The 17,085-nt window shown below is 35.0% G+C and overlaps 1 protein-coding gene and 1 long non-coding RNA gene across 2 annotated transcripts in view; one reads left to right on the plus strand and one right to left on the minus strand.

The window, feature by feature from the left end:
* LOC113230562 overlaps nt 1-16,617 on the plus strand; it is an 18,470-nt gene extending 1,853 nt beyond the window's left edge. Inside the window, exon 3 of the long non-coding RNA XR_003310509.1 lies at nt 16,404-16,617. This is a non-coding gene — a long non-coding RNA (uncharacterized LOC113230562). The remainder of the gene's footprint in view (nt 1-16,403) is intronic.
* Nucleotides 1-17,085, minus strand: part of LOC113230561 — a 194,637-nt gene that overhangs the window by 73,331 nt on the left and 104,221 nt on the right. The window lies entirely within an intron of this gene.

Here is a 17,085-nt window from a genome sequence, read left to right on the forward strand (position 1 = left end):
TATGATAAGAGGGAGTATGTATAATATGGCAATTTGACTTATCAGGTATGCAATACGGCGAGTATGTGCGTATTCTGACGAGTTGACTCCAGACAGGATTACAAAACTAAGGCATGACAAGACAATGTAAGTGTTTCATAAGATAATTTGTTCTTTGCGATGCATTCCTGAGGTATTAACACACCACATCAGTTTAAAGAAATGTTATGATCAATTATATATAAGTTTATGGGTATAACCACACAAGTATATATAAATAATACATTGTTCATTCCATACATAAGTTTCGAATAACGCAACAGCTCTTACGGACAGACTCGAGTATGTACAAAGAAAACGTGTCAAGAGTCCATTGAACACTAGCTCCAGTCTATCGATTACTTTTAGCTTATTGGTAAGGAGTTTTGTCAACAGTAACTACTATTTGATTTTTTAATTCAGTTAAGTTAGGGCTCTCACTAGACAACACAAGGTCACAAATAAATAATGAAGCTCAAGTGCCGGTAGTTAGAAAAACTCGCACGGCTAGAAGATGCTAACACCCGCCTCTTCAGTCCCTTCGAGACCATGGACGTTGTAATATGTCCGAAACGTCGAGGTAAATAAAATAAAATATGTTTTATACGTGATTAAGTACCCAATTAAAAATCAAATAATGTGTAAAAATAGTGAAAGTTTAAATCGAAGTATAGCAATAACTATCTGTCCTCTGGTGGTTTTCAAAAGTTAAGTTTTATAGATAAAATATAGAGTTGTTAGGTTACTGTGATTGTTACACATAGCTAATATATGATAATAAAAGAGTTAGCCGTGATCATGGCACCTGCGAAGGGCCATGATCACGATAAATGTTAGTTGGTTTGAAAAAAAAAACTACGCTATTTAGATCCGAAAAAATTGTTTTATTTTTTAACCGACTTCAAAAAAGGTGGAGATTCTCAATTCGACTGTATTTTTTTGTATGTATGTTACGATTGCTCCGGTAATTATGAACTGATATTGATGATTCTTTTTTTGTTGAAAAGAGGGTACCTCAGTATTGGTCCTATTTAAATTCCACAGGGTGACAAACTAGAGGATGAATCCGGTTTCGCGCACTTTCCGGTAACCGGTTTCAATAAAACTCGGCACATAGATATAATTCCACGAACGTTTGAGGTCGGTTTTTATATTATAAAAAAGTTATTATTATCTGCAATATTTGTTACAGTATGGATAAATAAACAGAAAACTACTATACAGGACATTTAGTCTTACTTAGGGAATATAATAATTAATTGTACAAATAGTCCCTAATAAAAAGTTTTTTTTTTCTTGGAACGACGAAAACCCGGATAAATATGCTCCTGCACGATTAAAGAGAGAGTAACTGAATCCTATAATAGAACCTCATCGCCGAATTTAAAAGGACAAAGGCCGATGAAATAATTAAAAACCTTCTTCATTTGTTTAACGCAAGCATGAGCAAAGGTGAATATCCAAACGACAGCGCATAATGAGCCATAAATCAAAAGTGATAGTTCTATCTAGCGGTCGGGTAACAGACAGTTACGTAAGTAGTTATGCTTGTGTGCAACTCTTTAATGCTTTGCCCTCATAAATATAACATTTACTACCATCCTTAGTATGAATATATTTATAAGAGTATATATTAGTAAGAGTAAGATAATAAAACCCTCGTTAGGAATTGTTCGAACAAAAGCCAAGTTTTATTGAAATCGGTTAACAGAAAGTGGGTCAAGTCCAATAAACCGAAGTCATCCCCTAATTTGGAATATTTTCTTCAAATTGGAATGGGACCGCTACTGATCTATCCACTTTCCAACAAAAAAGAATCATCGCGTAACATACGCACAAAAAAATCAATCGGATTGACAATCTTCCTTTTTTCAGGTCGGTTAAATACTGAGGTATCTATCCACTTTCCAACAAAAAAGAATCATCGGGTAACATACACACAAAAAAATCAATCGGATTGACAATCTTCCTTTTTTCAGGTCGGTTAAACTTTTTTATCTAAGCTGTTATATGTTGTGTTATGCGTAATCAGCGAGCGAGTAAAATTATTACATCTTTTAAAAAAGTTAACACATCACTAACAACAAAATTAACTCGTCAACTTGCTTATATACTCAAAGTTTGGGCGTAAAACAGTAATCTGTACCACAAGTTTAAAGTATCGATAATCGCTCGAAAGAGACTAAAAAAAACATTTTCTACCCAAATATTATGCGTTGTATTTATCAACGATCGACACTCTACATAGCTGTGCTGTACATAGTTTCTTATGAGAGTTGTAAGTGGCAGACGTTATATGACATAGTGAATATGTTGGTAATGTGACCGTTACTTTAAAATAAATCGCTAACATCGTAGGTTAGAAAAACAAATGTTATGACCAGGTTAAATAAGTAAGTCAGTCGGTAGAGCATATATGTATTTATTGGTCAAAAACGGGGCACACTTTGTGCACTTTGTGCACTGCATCCGATTCGTGTTCGTTATGAATCAGAGACTTAGGATGTCGTATCGCAATGTTAATACAATAGTGTATTACCTCAAAAAGTGTATTTTCTCAGAATCAACGAAAAACGAATTACTCGCTTCCCGTGAAAGATCTGTGTAAATTTACGTCTAGGTTATTTTCTACTTGCCAAATATACATATTTAAAAAATAAAATAGAAAAAATAATTTCATGTTTTTGCATAAGGACTATTTTGGCCAGAACTTGCTCACATAAAGTGTCTCGTTTTGAGTTAAGTAGATATATTTTAGTTTATTTCACAATATTCTAACGACGGTTTTATTGATGTGCAGAGAATCAAATTTTACGTTCAGCAATGGTATAATCTTGAATTTGTCCGAGAAAATACGAATATCGTATAGAGACAAAATGACGAACACCTGTAACTCGCAACTGATACAAATCGGACGTAGTGCGCAAAAACTTTTACTTGTTTATTAACACCTAAAACAAAAGCAACAAAAATCTGAAATATAAAGTTACTAATCCACGGACAAATCTCATCCATGCAGCAAATTACATCCATTTTCGAAACAAATCTCTATATAATAATAGCAATATCCGTTACAGTGTGCAAGCATAATAAAGCTGTGACCACAACCAGCCACAAAGCGTGGCGCAAGAGGTCAGATACTCACAATCTTACGAAGTGTTGACAGAGTGAAATGACCTTTATCGATCACTAAATTATTGGTAGCCCTTGGGGACTTTATAATTTTTTCACGTCGTTTCTTAACTTGCTGTTCAGTGACCTGATGATCTCGCAATTAAAAAAAAATCTTTAGTCATTAATAAAGAAGGTTCCAAATTCCACACTTTTTCATTTTTAATGTCAGATACTCATGGATGAATTACTAAATTAGCATAACATTATAACGGCCTCGAGAACCCATCATTCGTTAGAACTATGTAGCGCTAAATGAAGAGGTTGCAGGTTCGATTCCCGGCACGAGCGCAACGGCAAACGATCTGCCCATAATTCGGAGAATTCCGCGTAGTAAATTTTGTAGCTTTGGTACTCATAGTATAAGAAATATCATAGTTTGAGTCTGAGTAATTAGCTGTTGTCTTGCACATTATTATTGTTATCGATATTGAGCCAGCTCAAAAAGGACACTGATAATTATTGCGGACAGGTGAGATAGTCCCACGCTGGAGCGGTGGATGCGCCTGTAGCTCACCTCTTAAAATAAAAGAAATACTAGTTTTTAATCAATTAAAAAAAGGAGGAGGTTCTCAATTCGACTGTATGTTTTTTTTTTGTATGTATGTTACGCGATAACGACGGTAATTGTGAACCGATTTTCATGATTCTTTTTTGTTGGAAAGAGGGTACCTGCATAATGGTCCCATTTCATTTTGAAGAAAATTATCAACCTCTAAGGGTGGTTGATCACGCATGAATATTCATTTTTATAAATAGCGCCTAAATTTTACTTAAATTATTTTAATGGTTGATTTTGCTATTCTCCAATTCAAGGCGTTTCTCTCATATACTTTGAGTAGTGAGAACCGATTTTTATTATCTCCAGTGTCAAGTCCTGTATAGTGGCGAACTAGAGGATATTTCAATAAAACTTGGCAAATAGACGTAATTTCTTGTACTTTTGAGGTCGGTGTTTTTAGTACTCTGTACTGAGATTATTAAAGAACTATCTAACAAACAAAGGTTGATTAGTAAAGTCTATGGTATAAAATAGGTTTGTTACTTGAAATGGAAAAAAAATTACTGCAGGCAGGTATACTGGCTTTATATCGGAATTTATATTTTTACCAACGAAATTAAAGCTATTTGAAAAATGTATATCGTATAGTATACGTGGTCTATTTAGTTCAGTTGATATAAAAACAATCATAGGTATGCATTGACTTACAAATAAATGGACGACGGGTCTAATACAAAAACCACGAAAAAAATGTCCCAAGTCAACCTATTCGAAATTTAAATAGTTATGTCATCGCAGTATCGCGCTGTCCGTAGAACAAATGAAGACTAAAGCGGAGTGTCGCGCTCTGTATACGATTTTAGCGCCTTACAAGTGCGGACACTTTTTAGCGCGGACCCGACGTCCATATAATTGTAAGTCAATGTAGGTATGTAAAGTATTTATTGAATACAGCCGTTTTCTTGTAAAATTTCGAGGTAACTTTGTGTTTTTGTTTCTATCGTGAAAATTTTTAGGAATCGTGTTTTTGCACCGTGTCATAAGTAAGGTATAGCTATCCTCAATTTTACAATGTATTTTTTCCAAAGTAATTCATGTTGAATCACTTTTACTATTATGCGGAATCAATTGCCTTTTGAGGTTGTATAGACTATTAAGAATCTGTCTTTTATTTACTTATCACTATAATAATAACGCACACACTCAATATAGCCCCGCACTTGGGAAACCCTGTGTCGCGGGTGCCATGAACACACACATAGACAACCACAAATTGCACCTAAACTCACGAGAGTTTAGGTGTAATTTGTAATTTAGGTGTAATCACGGCCCGGGAATCGAACCTGGGACCTCTGCGTGGCAGGCATGATAACCGCTCGGCCACGGAGGAGGCAGGCCAAGTGTCTGAAATAAATCGTTTTTATTATCATTACGGTTTATTATTAATATGGTTTCCACCACATAAACATACCACAGATTACAGACAAAACAACGTTTAAGGCTCAGTACATACCATGGTTACTAGTAACTGAGATGGTAAAGTCACAATATTTGAGAAAAGGAATATTTGTTATTTAGATTCGATAAAATAGTTTCATTTCCAATGTGTGTGGTTGTGTGTGTATCGCTAAAGCTAAGGATTCGAGAACGAGATACTCGATATGTTGTCGTGTTTTCAAGGAAATGCAAATTTCAAAGAAGCAAATGAACTAAACATAAATGAAAAGAGCACTACCTGTCGAACGCGTTAGATAGTTAATAGGTAACATATATTATAAAGTGCTAATTTGTTTAGATTATAATATATATTCTGCTTATGTTTGTATTTATATATATAAAGTTCATGTACGTGTGCATGTCTGTCATATGTACATATATTATCTCATATCATATCATATCATCATCCTTTATATGTATATATATTATTTATATATATATATATATATATTATTAAATATTTTTTTTTACTCACATTAAAATTTTAATTTTATTGTACAATAATTAGTCCCGCAGACTTCATTTTTCACCTAGGCTAGGGTTGGCTGGAAGAGATCTCTTCTAGAGATAAGCTCACCTTTGTATATGTCCTTTATAACTTGTGTTTCATAAAAAAGTAAAGCAAACGAATTGCTGATTTCATCACGCTTATCAAAAGAGATAAGTTAAGATTAAACATTATTGTTGTATTGACGTTAAGTATTTATGACGTCATCAGAATATACTGGTATTGAAAGTGCTATAAGGGATATGAGCTGGCGTTAGCTGCTGGTGGTAGCTTTGTGACGATGCGACCTCCTTCCATCGTCATTCCGCCCTTTATCACCTTTTCTCTGGTTCCTGGCTACTTGTTTTACCAAATTTTGAATCGTTCTTTGATTCCGTTGCCCGTCATTCTCACGTTGTTTTCTTTCCGTCGTCACTCTCTAATTAATCGCTGAAGCGAGCACTTCTGCTCGTCTAATTTTGACCCGTTTACCAGTTACCAAAAATCTCTTACCGAAAAGATCACAAAAAACTTCAAAATATTTTTTATAAAACCGAATTTATTTCCACTATTTCTTTTTCAATTTTGAACTTTAAACTCACTAAGCAAAATGTGCGAAGACTGCGGAGGCTACTACCCTCTCCACGCTACATTACAATCAACAGGACGTGCCTAAGCGGTGCCAGCAGTGTGTGACAACTCTTTCAACTTTACTCAGATCGTAGTTTAACATTGCCTCAACGTGGTAACAGTCACTGGATCGAATCCATTCGTAAAAGGATTTTTTCTTTATATCTTCTCGATCTTCTCATAAATAATAACAACAACTTAGTGGAGTATTTCACTAAAAAAGACGAGTACTATGATAATTAAACATGATGATGATATTCAATAATAATAAAATATCATTATATAAGTTTTTGTTTCCAGCCCTTTGATTGAATTCATAAAGGGGTATAAAATGGACAAAAATAAAACAAACTAGGGACTAATTCAACATTGACGTTACTAGTCGTAAACTCATAGTACAAATATTCAAGTAGGCGTCACGTACATCTCCACCTGCCGCCTGTCAAATCCTGCGCATTGTCTACCCACGCGTCTGATTCACCAAGACTTGCCTTGGCGCACTCCCTTCATGTGTCTAATTATTTTGGCATTGTAAATTCTTTCATGGAAATATTTGTAGGTTTAGCCTAACACGAAATTCTAACGGCACAATTCTAACAAGGCTTACAAGCATACATTTCGTTCAAATATGTCAAATTTGGTTGGTAAATTTAACTTTAATGAAACGTGCAGAAAGAGAGACATAAACGCAATAATCGATTCACATCGCCAAATCAGTTGCATATTTGAAGAAGTGTTATTGGTATTGTGAAATTTATTAACTTTAAATTTGTGTGTGTGAGATTTATTAACTCCTATCTTTTTGCGGGAATGTTAGCTGTCAAAGTGAAAAAGTAGGGAGGGACACGGAGTATCGATTCGAGACGTCAACAGTGCTGCACCACCCGCGGAGTTCAGTCGATCTTCTTATCAATATTTACATGAAAAAAAGTAAAGTACAATAGAAAATGTCATGTAAAATGATTTAAAGTTCTTGAAGTTGTAAAAGTTAATTGGCACATCTCAAAATAGTTCATCAACCGTATTGACTGTAAGTCAATGATCAACCGGTTAAATATACCACTGCTTGTTATCGTGTCGATGCTTCTTTAATTTTAGGAGTACATTGACTTTGTTGCCACATTGACTGCGCTATCCGTGGCCACGTAGAAATCTTCCCTCGTGCAGGTATTAGGGCACAACAACAAGTGTTGCATGGACTGTGGCGGGACATTGTAGTCACATAAGGTTAGACTAACATCCCTGGACCCCCTGCTTCAAAGCGATGGTGAACGCTATATACTCGTAGTCCAGAACGCTGGTCCAATACGGCTTAGGCACTTTACAGGATTGTCAACCTGCTTTGACGAACAGGCTGTATCACATGTTTCGGTTAGCAAGAGGTATTCCTACTAAAAGCGTAACATAACTTAGAAATTAAAGTTATAGGTAAATGTCGCCATAGGGATTCAAACCGTAGATCTCTCAATTGAGAAGCAACCGTTCTCTTATTAGGCTATCACTGGCAAGATAGGTCAAAACTATCGATGGGACGAACAAGTTGTACACCTGGTGGTAAGGGTAAGCGATAAGCCTGTCCATAACAGTTGCAGTGCCTCTCAGAGCTTTCAATTGCAAAGATAGGCACAGCCACTGCGCCCGTCATTCTGAGACATAAGTTGAAAAGTCCCACGTGCCTGTAATTTCACCAGCACCCTTAACCTCCAAAACTGAAACACAGTAATGTTTGTATTACTGCTTGACGGCAGAAATAGCTAAGGTAGCAGTACTTCTCTGGACGAACTCTTTTACAAAGGAGCTCTAAGCTAAACATCTACTCCACCGGTTAAAAGACGTAAACATCAATAATTCTTATGACAGTATACATAATTGAAAATTGTGTTAATTCATAGATTTGAATGTCATTAGTCTAACATGATATGAAGACGTTTGCTAAGTTAATATAATGTATAGTAGATGATCGATTCAAATATTTAATCATAAAACTTGCAACACGAATAAAATTTATGGCTCGATCACGGAAAATAAATTAACAAATAGAGATGTGCGTTGAATTTATAAATACAGCGCATAATCGAATACCGGAAATTATTACGTAAATATCATTTTTGTTAATTCAAGAAAAAAATCGTGACTTCGAATTTCCTTAACTTCATAATTGTCCTGGTTTTGGTTTAAATGTAAATGAAAAAAATTATAGGTGAGAGGAAAAGAACTTCAAGCGCCAAATAGTAATTATTACTACAGAGTTTTTCAAAAGAGAATGAGGTTCGTAATTAGGCATTTAAAAATCAATCTTCAGGTCAAATAAATGTCATTTACCAATGCGATGGTAATTGATGTGATTTTTAACTTTCTAAAGCAAAATTCTTTCTAAATTCGTGAGGTCCGCTGGTTCGTTCCGTGGCTTAGTTGGTATAGCGTCTGCCACGGTATGCAAGAAGACGTCGGTTCGAATACGACCGGATCGAAGGAATTTTTTCTGAGTGTTCGATCTTTGTATTAATAATTACAACAAATCAATTCAATAAAAATTTCTAAAGCAATGTTTGTAAAAACATTTAAATTCCGAAATTTGGACTAAGGCCCTTTACCTCTAGTTTCTTGCTCATTCTTTTAAGAGGAATCTACCTTATGAATGAGCAGTGGAGTTTAATGAATATAACGATTTCAATTGTAATTTTTTATAATATCACGTGACGGGGCGAACAAGTCGTGCGCCTGATGGTGCGCCTGTCCATAACAGTTGCAGTGCCACTCAGAGCTTTAAGTCACAAAGATCTGGGGGCACTGCCACTGCGCCCGTCACCCTGGGACATAAGTTGACAAGTCCCATGTGCTTGTAATTTCACCAGCACCCTTATCCTTCAAAACTTACTAAATTACTGCTTGGCTGCAGAAATAGATAAGGTGGCATTACTTCCTTAGACGAACTCTTTCACAAGGAGCTCTACTGCTTATTGTGAAATAAAAATTATTTACTTTACCTTTTATCTATGGAAAACTTCATTTTGTTTAAAAGACAGTATGTAATTGACAAATACATGACCAGATGTCGCTACATAACGCGTTGGAAGTAGCGTATAATAAAACGGAACAGAATATAATTTGTAAATATATTTATACGTAGTAAAACGAGATATCCACGGTGTAGACGGCCACTGATAAGACGCGACATACATAATATAAATAGTTTCAATATCTTTTACTTAAACAACTTTCTTAGCAAATTTCAGTCTTATTACAAAGTGACTGTACCATAAAACATTGTTTCTATGCCGATGTTGCTACATAGTAACGTATTGCGCGGATTGACGCCATCACTAGGGTAATACCAACTCTGTGCTTTTACTACTAGTATTTTTGCCAAAAGGACATTATTTTTAGGCAATAATACACAAGCTCTTGGACTGCACAAAGCCATATATATAATATTTTAATTTGTAAATCATATTTTAAGTCGTAAATATTATTTTAACACAACGTATACAGATTTTATGTTTATAAAAAGTAAAAGTCATCAAATCAAATGTAGGATGTTTTTCATTTATGTCACATTATTGCCTTATAATGTACTATAAAAAAGTCAAAGATGTACAGGGCTGATATTTATTTTTTATTTCTTTATTTATTTAAGACATAATATAAGTTCACAAACCATATATTACCTTGAAATCGATGATAAGAGTAGGTACACAGCATTGATATAAAATAAATTTATCTTTTACGAAACTTAAAAAAAATGAGAACTTTTAAAAAGAAACCACAAATTCAAAATTTACAATAAATAATTAAAATAAATATTAATAAACATAATTATGATATCCAAGAACTAAGTATATTCCCAAAAACCTGATATTTTCTAAAATAAAATAATTATTCAAGATTTTTTTAGTAAGTTGATGAACATTTATTTATTATATTCTGACGCATAGTTACAGCTTCCCTTTTTTACTATTTACTAACGAACGTCATTTTTCTCTTTGTTACAACTCGCACTATGGACGCAGTGAAAAACCAGCATCCTCGAAAATAAATTGGAATTAAATCATTCTCTGTCCGTGGACATATGTTAATTGTTAATATTTTACCCACAAAACATTTATTTTATGTATTTATTAGTTAGTAGGGGGAGTCCGGGAGACTTGCCCAGATGGGAGAGTTGCACCATCTTTCAAAAGTCAACTTAAATTTCGCGCTAACGAAACGTCAACACGGTCATTGGTAGCGCGCGGGAAGCCAATAACAAGCATGCCGCCATTTTGCACAATAACCGGTTTGTTTAGCTGTCAGGTTGTGAAACGTGTTTTTATTACTGCGGAGTAAATTTTATTAATTTTAGTAGTTTTGAGAGTACGACCGTGTTTATTGAGGTACGTATTATGTATTATTACTATTGTAATGCCTGATTATTGTAGTTTGACGTGTGCTAAGTGTTGTTTCGCTAAGATTGACTGTTTTTTCTGTGAGAAAAAATTTATGTCAAAGTAGTATATGCGGGAGACTTGCACCACGGCGTGTGCGGGAGATATGCTCAGTGGTTCATGCCTCCCGCTGTAGTGTTAATAGCATGAAAATTTTTTGAACGTGTATTTTAATCGATTTGGAGATTTAAAATTTTTAAACTAAATTTAAAAGCAATTCGGTACCCTCATTCATTACCAGGGATTGGAATATATAGAGTTTTTTACCTAAACTTCGAGGAACATAGACAGAAAATGGAGACTGCCTTACGACAATATCTTTTAAGTCCTGGACCTGTTCGGGTTTCGGGAAATCACTTTAGTACATTAAAAATTGTCGGAATTGGGTACAGGCAGGTACACTATTATTTATCTCAACTTTGCGACACAGCGGCTTGGATCAGCGATATTGCGGACTTTGGATTTTTTTCACAATATCTATATTTGATTAGGACAATAGGATCTCTCGATTGGCATTTTTTTAGAGAGGTATCGGGAAAAATATCCATTGTCCGCAATATCGCAGATCCGACCTACTGTGCATCGCAAAGTTAAGATAAATATGGTGCACCTGCTTGTCCGCAATTACGTCAATTTTTAATGGTCTTGAGTGATTTCCCGAATCCCGAAAAGGTCTAGGACCTAAAAAATATTGTCGTGAGGCAGTCTCCATTTTCTGTCTATGTTCCTCGAAGTTTAACTATACCTATTCCGATCCCTGTTCATTACGCAAGTCCTGCCTGTATGGCTTGTTTTTTATGTTTAATCTTTTTATTATATTACTTGCAGAAAAAATGCCATTTCAATATAAGTCCTCTGAAAAAACACGCAAAAGAAAAAAATATACTAAGACAGAACTAGAAAGCGCTATACGTGACGTAAAGGAGGGTGCAACTATGAGAAAAACAGCCATCAAGTATGGAATCGATAGAAGTACACTAAGACGTTATAAGTTGAATGAACAAAAATTACACAAATTTGATGAAAAAAACAGTCAGTATAAAGAGTCACAAGTATTTACTGTTTCTGAAGAAAAACTGCTTGTTGAATATTTACTATCGTGCAGTAAAATGCATTACGGCCTGACTAAAGTCGTCACAAAATAATAGATCATATTTGACAGCTAAACCAGTCGATAGTATGTAACTTTGAATGCAATCAACGAAACAGTAAATAAGCAATTAATAACTTATTGGGTTTTAAAAAAATACATAAATTTTATTGAAGGTCTATACGTTATGAAAGAAACATATTTCAAGTATTATTTTCGCAGGAATTCCAAAATAAAATCCAATTTTGAGTTACTCCGAAACGTCTTATAAACAGTTACATCTTCAGTCTAATTCTTTTTAATAATAGTGTTGTAACCAATAAGCGCCGACTATCATCGAGTCAAATCGGTTTCACTTTAAAAAAAATGACTTATTTAATTACTAAAGTCGTCACAAAATAATAGATCATATTTGACAGCTAAACCAGTCGATAGTATGTAACGTTGAATGCAATCAACGAAACAGTAAATAAGCAATTAATAACTTATTGGGTTTTAAAAAAATACATAAATTTTATTGAAGGTCTATACATTATGAAAGAAACATATTTCAAGTATTATTTTCGCAGGAATTCCAAAATAAAATCCAATTTTGGGTTACTCCGAAACGTCTTATAAACAGTTACATCTTCAGTCTACAAAGAAATAATTCTTTTTAATAATAATGTTGTAACCAATACGCGCCGACTATCATCGAGTCAAATCGGTTTCACTTAAAAAAATGACTTATTTAATTACAAAAACAAAAATTTTAAAGTGCTTACAAAATTAGACTGAGTATACTAGTATTTATAGTAGACAGAACCGTAAAGTCAGATTTGTATTTCCTTTTCTTTATCGCAAATTCTGAAACGGCAACACTGATGTCGATTTAGCGTCACTCTGCATCGGCGCCCGCGCAGTCTTTCGCCGTCTTGGAAGTTGACTGTACGCTTGGTTATTCGTGGTGTTTTTTCTTGTGACTCGGCTGTGCTTTTGGACTACTTCTATTTTCAATCTCGTTGACCTTGGCTTGGATATTTTGGACTTGATTCTGTGTGAACTCTTTTTCAACATGTCGAAAAGAGGACGTGCTTTAAATAGCCAGACTCGCGAACTGGTTGTGAAATTACACGACTATTTCGAAAGGGAGTCACTTAATGGTGGACCTCTATTACCAGTGACACAAGTGCAAAATCGCGTCGCAAGTGCACTTGGAATCGGCAAAAGAACGGTACACACCATCATACAAGAAAAATATGGGCCTTCCGGCTCTCAAGAAAACGTATTACATACGCCTAGAAAGAGGAAGAAAAGCAAGCCTGTAACAGGTATCGACACGTTCGATGCAGACGCTATTCGTAACCATGTTTATACATATTATACTAGACACGAGTACCCTACTGTGAGTAAATTGTTGGTATCACTTCGAGAGCTTGGCTTATTTACTGGGAGTGCTACCTCACTGATTACAATTTTGAAAAAAATTGGTTTTAAATACAAGAAGTCTGACAAAAGAAATATTATGATGGAAAGACATGATTTAATATTACAAAGAGTTTCATTTTTGAGAGAAATGAATAAAATTACAAATTGGGATAATGTTGTGTTTATCGATGAGACTTGGTTGAACTCAAACCACACAGTACCACAATCATGGACCGACGACACTAAAGCATCCAGCTCGAAAGTGCCAATGGGAAAAGGTGGTCGCCTCATAATTTGCCATGCTGGATCAGCCGGGGGAGGTTTCGTTAATAATGCTTTACTAGCATTTGAATCAAAAAGTACAAAAGAATATCACGAAGAAATGGACGCAAACAAATTTAAAGAGTGGTTTAAAACTTTACTTCAGAACCTCCCCGAACAATGTACAATAATTATGGACAATGCATCGTATCATTCGGTTCAAATAGATCGAGCGCCGACTCAGGCAAATAAAAAGGCTGATTTGGTGGCATGGCTACAGAGGAATGGTGTCGAAGCTGACATGGAGCTATTGAAAGTGGAATTGTTAAGATTAGTGCGAGAGCATAGACCTACAAAACTTAGGTATGAAATTGATGAATTGGCACTTGAGCATGGACATAAAATTATAAGGACACCGCCGTACCACTGTCAATACAATGCTATTGAGTTGATTTGGGCTCAAATTAAAGGTTAATATTTTTGCATTTAATACTGTTATTTTAAATTCGTATATATTAAGACTTATTTTGTACTAGTAGCATATTTTAATAAAGTACAAATGTAAAGAGGTAACATATAAACTTTCGAATTTGTAATATCACTGTGAAGGAACATTACTATTTTACAACAGTGTTTTTTTTTTACAGGCTACGCAGGACGTAATAATACTAAGCCACCGTTCTCCACAAAAAAAATGATGACTTTATTAAAGGAAGCATGTACTAAAGTAACAAAGGAAGACTGGAGAAAGGTGGTGGAAAAAACTAGAAAACTAATAAAAGAAGATTTTGACAGAGATGTTAATATTGATAATTTAATTGAAAACGAATTAATTATATGGACTGGTGAAACTAGCTCAACAGATGGTTTTGGTTCATCTTCCGATGACGTTGATAAATAAAAAATTCCAATAAGGAGGTCTTTTGTTTTACTTCAGAATTTTGTTATTTACGTACAGGTTATCCTCGTGAACTATGCTAATGTATAACTACAATACAACAACAAGTACAGGTTGCCGTTGTGCTCACTTAAAATACTTACTTATTATTTCTATTAAACTGTATAACGTTTAAATAAATGTTGATTGATATATCTAGAACTGAAAAGCAATGAACAGAAAAATAACCTAAACGATTACAAACTCCTAAAATTTTTAATCGATTTCTCGTGAGAATCGTTTAAACTGGTTACCGATATTGCAGTTCACATCACTATTTACGTTGCGATGACATGTGTCAAATATGATCTATTATTTTGTGACGACTATAGAAAGCAAGCATTGCAATTGGCTTTTGAATTCGCGGAGGCGAATTCAAAAAAGTATCCAGGTAGCTGGGCAACGAACAATGCTGCTGGAAAGGATTGGTTTCGTGGATTCCTTTCCAGAAATCGAGAATTGAGTTTAAGAACACCTGAAGCTACTAGCTTGTCTCGTGCCACGAGTTTTAACAAAAAAAATGTTACCGATTTCTTTACAAATTTAAAGACGGTGCGTGAAAAATACAATTTTGAGGCTCTAAATATATACAATTGTGATGAAACTGGATGTACGACTGTTCAAGCATGTCCAAAAGTGATAGCCAGTAAAAAGTCGAAACAAGTCGGACAAGTCACATCAGCAGATAGAGGGACCACCGTAACAATTTGTTTCGCCGTCAATGCGATTGGAAATGTGATACCTCCTTTCTTTATTTTTCCGAGGGTTAGATATCAGGAACATTTTGTATCGGAAGGCCCGGAAGGATCATCTGGAGACGCTCATACAAGTGGTTGGATGACCACAAAAAGTTTTGTGAAATTTCTTGGACATTTTGCAAAATACTGTCATGCCTCTGAGAACAATCGTGTGCTCTTACTGCTAGATAATCATGAGAGCCATGTAAGCGTTGATGCTATTAATTTTGCAAGAAGTAATGGCATTACATTGTTAACTCTTCCGCCACACTGCAGTAATAAATTACAGCCTCTCGATATTGCAGTTTATTCCTCCTTCAAATCCCGATATAACACAGCCATGAACAACTGGATGTTATCCAATCCCGGCAAAACAATTACAATTTACAATATTCCAGGATTCATTAAAACAATTATGTCTCAAGCATTCAGTCAAAGCAATATACTAAGTGGATTTCAAAAAGCTGGCATCCATCCGTTTAACCCAGATATTTTTAGTGGCGACGATTTTTTGTGTTCTGCAGTCACGGATAGAGAATTGTCTCAAGAACAAGCATCAACAAGCGCACCAATGTCTTTAGAAAGTCAGCTCGTATTCTCCACCCAACTTGAAGAATCATCTCATCTTGTACAGAATGTGGCAAACATAACCATTTCTGTTCAAAAGTCCAAACATAATCACAATATTGGCGATTATGGTCATGGTTCTGGTTTGCAACAGCATCAAGAATGTGCCAGCGAACCAGGTAATACCATTCTATTATCATCAAATGAAAATTTGACTATTAATGAGTTATCGACTCCTGAACTGGAATCTCCTACTCTTTTAGAAATGTATACGAACCCTGCGCAGAATGTTCCAGATAGTACTCATGAAAACTCAAACACTACGACATCAAAACAATCTGTTAAAGACGTCAAATTCATTCGTGCTAGTTCGGAGCCATTAAAAATCTCCAACAGATTCCAAGTGGTCACAACACCTTTAGCAAAACCTTTCACGGGTACGCGATCATCTTCTGTCCCACCACAAAAAAGTATATCTCTGGAGTCATCGAATGCTAAGTCACCGATTCAGAAAAAACAAGCTATTGATTTACAATGCTTTTCTTTAGCACTTACGGGATCAAAAGAGCAAACTACACTTAAGCGACGCACTATTTCATCACCAATCCCATCTACTTCAAACCTTGAAATAGTGACTCCAGAGATGGTGAGACCATTTCCTAAAGCGCCTCCAAGAAAGGTGGCTCGACGAGGCCGTCAGCCTGGCAAGACCAAAATATTGACAATTACCCCTGAGAAGGAAAATAACAGTGAATGTATCTCAGAAACTGTAAACAACATTTCTATCCCTAATAACGACAACAGATTTGATGACCCTAAACGCCCAAAAAGGAAGCTAAAAGAAACTCAATCCAATGTTATGAAGAATGATGAGATAAAAAAACAAAAGATGAATATGAATAATATTAAGAAAAGAATTTTTGGGAATAGTGACACTGAAAATGAAAATTATACTAATAAACCTAGTAAGAAGGTACAAGAAGAGACCAAAGGAAAGAAAATAATAAAAATCAAAAAAAATCCTAAACAAAAAGATGATAAAAAAAAGAATGTTCCAGGAAAAACTAAAGGAAAGGAGGAAATATTGAAGACTAAACAAGATTCAAAACAAAAAGCCCAGAGAAAGAGAACTGGCAAATGCAAAAAACGTAAACATATGAATGATGATAGTGAAACCGAGTGTGAAGACGAGGATATTTCGTACGCTGACAGTTCCAGTGATAATGATTTTGCACAGAATCCTTGCGTGAACGATAGGTGGTATTGTTTTGTTTGCCAATCAGAAGAAATTATGACCATGCGTCTATGTCGTTTATGCCGTAGATATGTCCATGAGACATGTGTAGGACTTACAGAA

This window comes from Hyposmocoma kahamanoa, unplaced genomic scaffold (genome assembly GCF_003589595.1).
Source record: "Hyposmocoma kahamanoa isolate Upper Pololo Valley unplaced genomic scaffold, ASM358959v1 63, whole genome shotgun sequence".
Classification (NCBI taxonomy): domain Eukaryota; kingdom Metazoa; phylum Arthropoda; class Insecta; order Lepidoptera; family Cosmopterigidae; genus Hyposmocoma; species Hyposmocoma kahamanoa.